The 6,631-nt window shown below is 36.1% G+C and overlaps 1 pseudogene; it reads right to left on the bottom strand.

Moving 5' to 3' along the window:
* Positions 1 to 1,319: 1,319 nt before the first annotated feature.
* LOC105554293 lies at positions 1,320 to 1,937 on the bottom strand (annotated as a pseudogene).
* Between the last annotated feature and the right edge of the window lie 4,694 nt (positions 1,938 to 6,631).

Here is a 6,631-nt window from a genome sequence, read left to right as displayed (position 1 = left end):
AAAATAGTTCTCTAAGACTTTTCTTAGACCAATATGACTTCCCTCTCACCTAACACCCTTACTTTAGCAAGTTATATTTATGTCAGATTCTTTTTATTTTTACATCACAACATGGTTTATTATGTGAATTTTTTACAATACAAACAAAAAATACAGAAAGGAAATATATGAATACAGCTAAATGCAGAATGGTGACTTTTTTCTCTTCAAGAGGCCATGATTCCCATTTCTAGTAAAATAAAGAGACTGCACATAGGTAGAAACAGGTTGGTTATTAGCGTCACAATTTTGCCTGGAAAGGATCTATAAATGCATTTTCCCCCTGCTACTTACCATAATGTGTAAAAAAGGAGTTAAAGCAAAGTTTCCTTGTTGGTTCCTACCATATGAAAGATGCTATATTCTATTTTAGCAAGGTCAATATATGGAAAATATCTAAATTAAATGTTATTACAAAAATGAAGCAGTAATGAGATTCTGGTCAAAGAGGGCACTAAATGAGAATAATATATATTTAAGAAATCCAAAACAAACAAACAAAAAGAGGTTGTTATAAAAAAGCTCTAGGTGCACTGTAAGCATAAAGGGTTTTTTTTCCATATGCATTTTTAAACAATGGAAGTGTCAAAAAATAGGGTCAACTGTGTTAGACTAAATTACATTATTGTGTATGCTGCATTGAATGGAACCGTTGTATTATAACCATCATAGAGAAGCGCCGTTTGCATCATATCATGGCAGTTTATCCTCAATGAAAACCTTCTGGAGTCCTTTTATTTTGAAATCTCCTGTAAGCTATCAAACCACCAGAACATGATCGTACAACAGTAAAATAGTCTCTTGCATTAAACTGAGGATACCTGTTTAACAAAAAAAGAAAAAGAAAATGTAGGAAAGGTACATAGAGCTGTTAGTTTCTGAGTACACAACACCCTAGACAATTCAAGGCATCTTAATCTCCATCAAGAACAGCAACAACAAAAATAATGTTTGTCATGCTGTTAAATCCATCATTATGGATAAAACTGGTGCAAACTGGTCAAATGGATCCAACAAACACTGACGTCCAAGCCGGCATGTTAGCAACTAATACGTAACTGGTAGTCAATGGAAAGTTTAAAAGATCTTCCCTTTCTTCTGGTTCTTTTCCAAGGTTCTCGAAGAGTTCTGTTGTTCTAAAATACATTGTTGAGCTTCCCTGTTTGTTTTCTCATCCTCAAACTGACGACGTTTTTCCTCTGATTCTTTGTGCTGTGCTTCCAAATTCTTTTTCATTTGCTCATGGCGCCGCTGGAGCTAAATCACAGCACAAAAATATCCTAAGGATACTGCCTTCCTCTGACCCTTTTGCCATTAACTTCAATGATAATATTACTACCTACCACAGCAAGAGGTAAATAGTCCTTTATCTTTTTAACAAGTTTATTTTCTTCTTCATCATCTGTTTCTGGAAATTCATATATTTTAATTTTATGTTCTTGGATTTCTTTCATTATCTGTTTTCGTTGGCATTCCTCTGGTGTGAGTCTGCCTGCTTTGGCAGTAAGTGGGATGATACTCACTTTTTCATGCAAATGCTTCATAAACTCAATATCCAATGGTTTAAGTCTCAACAAAAGGCAATGCCAAGTAGTTAACAAACATGTACTATCCAATCCTGCCTGAAGGTGGGAGTCTTCAGTTATGTAATGGTCCATGTCCTGAAGGAGCAATGAAGCATAAACAACACTGCATCCCGTTATCGGGCATCCGACGTCTGTTCACTCGCGATTCTGCATTTAGGTAGTCCTCAAATTTACTGTTAGTGTAATCGGTAACAGGCTGCCAGCAATTACTATTATCCACTGCATCTCCAAATCCTGGGGGGTATCAACTATTGTGAGCAGCAACTTGAACACCACCTTCTTTGATTAAAACTTTGGATTGTTCCACCCAGGCTCAGGTGAGGCGAGTGCGTGGCCGGGGCTGCAGCTGGCGCGGGCCATTGAGGAGCTTCTCCGTGATCGTGCCATCGTGCCCGCCAGAGGCCGGCCGGTTGGCGTGCAGCGCCTGCTCGCGACGAGTCTGGCCCTTGCTGCACCCGGCCGGGAAGTCCTAAAGCTCCTCCTGTAGCTCATGGGCTGCCGCTGCCGGCGGTAGCCTCTGGACACAGAAGGGCCAGCTCAGCGGCAGTTACATCCTTCCTGGCCGCCTGTCTGTGTCAGATTCTTAATCCATTCAAAGGGAAAGATGGTAAAGAATAATAGTAAGTATTAAAATGTGCCATCTTGCCCTTCTCTCTCCCTGAGAATTTTTGCTAATTTAGTAACTAGGGGAAATGATTGCAATATCTCCTAGTGATCTGGTGGCAGGGGGAGCATCTGGTTTGGATGAGTCAATCCCTGACTTTGTTGTAATATGATCTGCTGAATAAGTGAATATCAATAAATTTCAACCTGCTGCAGGTTGCTGAAGTTTTATAGAAACTTAGAAGAGCTATAAGCCGCTGTAAATTTGAGAACCAACCTTAGGCTTAGAGAAAAAACTGGCTATTATCTTGAGGAAAGAGAGAGACCCTCTCATACTGTTTTATATTGTTTTATACTCAGTACCTGTTTTAGGGAAAAAACAAGGAAGTAAAACCAAAGACAGGCAGCCCGGCCCCAGGCCCAAAACCAGGCCTGGGCCTGCCTGGCCTAAACCCAGTAGTTAAAAATCAAGTCATAACTTAGAAACCGATATTATTCATAGATTCCAGACATTGTATAGAAGAGAACACTGTGAAACTCCCTGCCCTGTTGTTTCTCTCTGACCACCAGTGCATGCAGCCCCTGTCACGTACGCCCTGCTTGCTCAAATCAATCACGACGCTTTCATGTGAAATCTTTAGTGTTGTGAGCCCTTAAAAGGGACAGAAATTGTGCACTCGGGGAGCTCGGATTTTAAGGCAGTAGCTTGCCGATGCTCCCAGCTGAATAAAGCCCTTCCTTCTATAACTTGGTGTCTGAGAGGTTTTGTCTGCGGCTCGTCCTGCTACAATCTAGCTGTGAAACAAAACACATAATACTTACATAGTGAAACAGGACTTCAAAAGAGAAATTAGGCAAATGAGATTTATGTTCAATATTTTTGTGGTTAATTATTCTATGTTGCTGCTTAATACATTTTCTAATTTTTCAAAAATGAAAGTTTTGATTATATTATAGGCTATTAGCACATGTTCAGAATTTTCAGAATTGGAGTTCTCTGCTGCCCTAACTGACAGTGACAAAATCAAGTATAGAAACTTAAGCTTATGCTTATTTCATAATGCTGGTCAAATTCAATCAAAATTAGTAATGTAATCTTTGAGTGGTTACTTTATATTTGTGGTTCGCAAGCAGGGACAATTTTACTTTTCAGGGGAGAGTTGTTAATGTCTAGAAGCCTTTGTGATTGTCAAAACTTGGAGAGGAGGAGGTACACTACTGGCCAGTGACACTGCTAAACATCCTATAGCTCCTCTGCATTAAATAATTGTCTGACCCCAAATGTCATAGTGCCAATGTTGAGAAGCCGTGCTCTACATTCTTCTTACTCCTTTACTAAATCATTATTATATGTGAAGTGACTGTCACATAACTAGTAGTAAACAGTATTTTCTTGATCACTTACCATGTGTCATGCTCTATTCTAAGAACTATATACATTCACTCAATTTATCCTCACTATACTAACAAAATAAGAGTAGGCTATAATTCCATTTTACAGATGAGGAAATGGAAGCATAGAAGAGGTAACATCCGCAATCACATAGCCTGTAAAAGATAGATCTGGATTTACAGTCAGGTAATTTGGTTTTAGAAGCCCATCCACTGTGGTCAGGGAAATCAAGTGCTGCTTATTATTTCCCTTGACCTTCTCCTATGCACTTGCAACTCTAAGAAAGGGACCTTGGCACATCTCACTCTACAGAATAATTCATAATTCTCGGAGCTCCACAGAAAATAAAAGTTATTTATTTATTTATTTATTTATTGCTGTTGCAGTGTTCTGCCACAGGTATAATCAACTTTGTCTGCAAAGTTAAAGTTTTTAAAATTAAAGGATTAACAATTCCTCCCCTAATTATATATATATGTGTGTGTATATATATAAATGTAGGCCTTAACATTAACACAAATCATTGAGGTTTCATGGGTTGAAAATTTAGGCAGGTATGTAGTTTGTAGGCATCTTATCCTAATTAGTTAACATACTACTTTTATTTTTATTATAATGTCAACTATATTCACTTTATAATATACATAAATAAAAATCAAATGCTAAATATTATAAAGTTTATTTTATATAGTCCAGTTCGCTAATGTACACTAGTGCTTCAATGATAATATTAAGTTTTCTTTTATTTTATTATGTTTAGATGCAAACTCTAGCCAGGGTTCACATATTGATTTCATGTTCTAGTAAAAACTACAAATAAAAAACTACAAAGTCAGAGATTATTTCTTAATATGTTGCATATACTTTCATCCAATTTAAGTCATTTCATGACACATTTAGCTTTTTTTGTCATAGTGATCTCATGTTTTAATGGAAAATAGTATGCAACAATTTTGTTTTGTTTTAGATGTGATATTGAAGTTTAAAACTTCACTAACAATTGCTGCAAATATAATACAACAGGAGAAAGCACTATAACCTATTGAGGCAAAGCATAATATTAAGTAACTGAAAATGGCAGAAAACTATAGGGTATGATAACAATGCAAAGAGCTTTTTTTGTGGTATTCCAGGTTGACGGAGACATTCAAATGCCTATTAATTCCTATCTCTACCAGTGATCACATTTATATAGTTCTGTACTGGCATGTTTCCTGAAGTCTACTTGTGTCCCACAGAATGGTAAAATAATTAAATATTTTAAAATATTGATGCATATTATATTTATTAGAAAAAAAATACTGATTTCCATTTATGTTGAGAATGTCAGCGAATCCAATCAACTTTTCTCAGTATTTCCTTTTTTTAATTTGTTGCTATAACCGGAGTCCAAGCCAATATCATTTCTTGCTTATAAATGTGCAATTATTTCCTACTATCTCCCTTTGCTTTCATTTCTGCTACTTTATGTTCTATTCTCCCCAGAGTAATCAAAGGGATCTCTTAAGAACTTGTCAAATCATGTGACTCCTCTCCTTAAAACAACTCATGCCACCCATTTAGACCATACCCAAACACCCTAGTGTGACCTGCCCCATGAATCATATTCAGATCTCATCATTTATATAGTACTCCCAATTCACTTTTCTTGAGTGAAATAATCTTTTTTGTTGTTGTTCCTCGATCATTGTGAGCTCCTTCTTGCCTAAGGACATTTATACCAGCTCTTTCTTTTTCTGGAAACATCTTTTTCCTAAATATTCTGGCTAATTCTGCTGGAGGTTTCAGCTTAAATGACATCTCCTTGGCATTTCTCATGAAGTAAAATACAAGCTCCACAAGACAAGGCTGCAGGGGAAGTTAGAAAGGAACTACTTTTTTGGTTTTGCATTCTTTGAAATAAAGCATTATGGGCAACATATTAACAAAATAAAATATAAAAGGAATACCATACATCTTCATTTCACATTTTTTCCTACAATTGTTTTCTATATATCTACCATCTGTCGTTTTCTATCTATTTGCTAAAAATTTCTCAACATTTCCATGGAAGCAACATGCATATTAACGGAGTTGAATTCTCTGTATCAGATTCTATTTTATAATCCAGAGTGTTTCACTTGCACCTTTTACTTCCTTAAAGTCCTAAGATAAACAGTTGCAAAGAGTCAGACTCTTTGAAGCTCCTAAACATACTTCTGCTCTCTCTGTCCTAATAGCCCAAGGAGGGCTTTTCTGCATTTTCTCTATTCAAGTTCCTTTTGCTTTTCCTAAGCTTTGCAGTAAAAATCTGCACTCACGTTCTGCCATCTGCTTTTAGTATATTTTTAATTCACCCACCAATTGCTGTTTTACTGATTATCCCCAGAAGGATAAAGCCATTTTAATAAAATTCTGCTTTAAGGGGGATTGATAGTTGGGGAGAAATAACTGCACATTGTTGAAGAGTATATATTAGAACACAACTCTATTGTATTTGAGGAGAGAAATGCATTACTAACTGGAATGTCTTGAGTCAAGAATTTAGCAAGTTTTTGGAACAGATTTTCATAAGGTGGAACAGGAATCCACATTAAGTTCTTGGACACATAAGATTGAGTGGAGCAAATCAATCAGAGTTTGACAAAGTAAAACAATGAATCTAGTTAAGATAATGGAATAAATTAATCCCACTTGCCTCATATAAGGGTTTGAAAGCAGAAATAAATGCAAATAAAGGAATCAGAGGTAGAGCTACACATACAATTACTGGCTCTATAATGAGGAAAAGTTAAGAAGAATTTGAGATAAATTTATTTGTTGGACAAAATACTACTTACGAAAGAATTGGAGTTGGATTTGAGTTAATAAATAGGTGTGAATGTGTGTGTGTGTATATGTATGTGTATATGTATATGTATATGTGGATTCTGGAGGTCTAGAACTTAAATTGTTTTGACAAAGGATATAGATTTTTACCAAGTGTTTATTTAATTGCATTGTAACAAAATAATATTCTTGTAAGTGTATG

Source organism: Mandrillus leucophaeus, unplaced genomic scaffold, assembly GCF_000951045.1.
Source record: "Mandrillus leucophaeus isolate KB7577 unplaced genomic scaffold, Mleu.le_1.0 Scaffold6398, whole genome shotgun sequence".
Lineage (NCBI taxonomy): Eukaryota > Metazoa > Chordata > Mammalia > Primates > Cercopithecidae > Mandrillus > Mandrillus leucophaeus.
The sequence above is the reverse complement of the archived record's forward strand: the minus strand, read 5'-3'. Positions and strand labels throughout refer to the sequence as shown.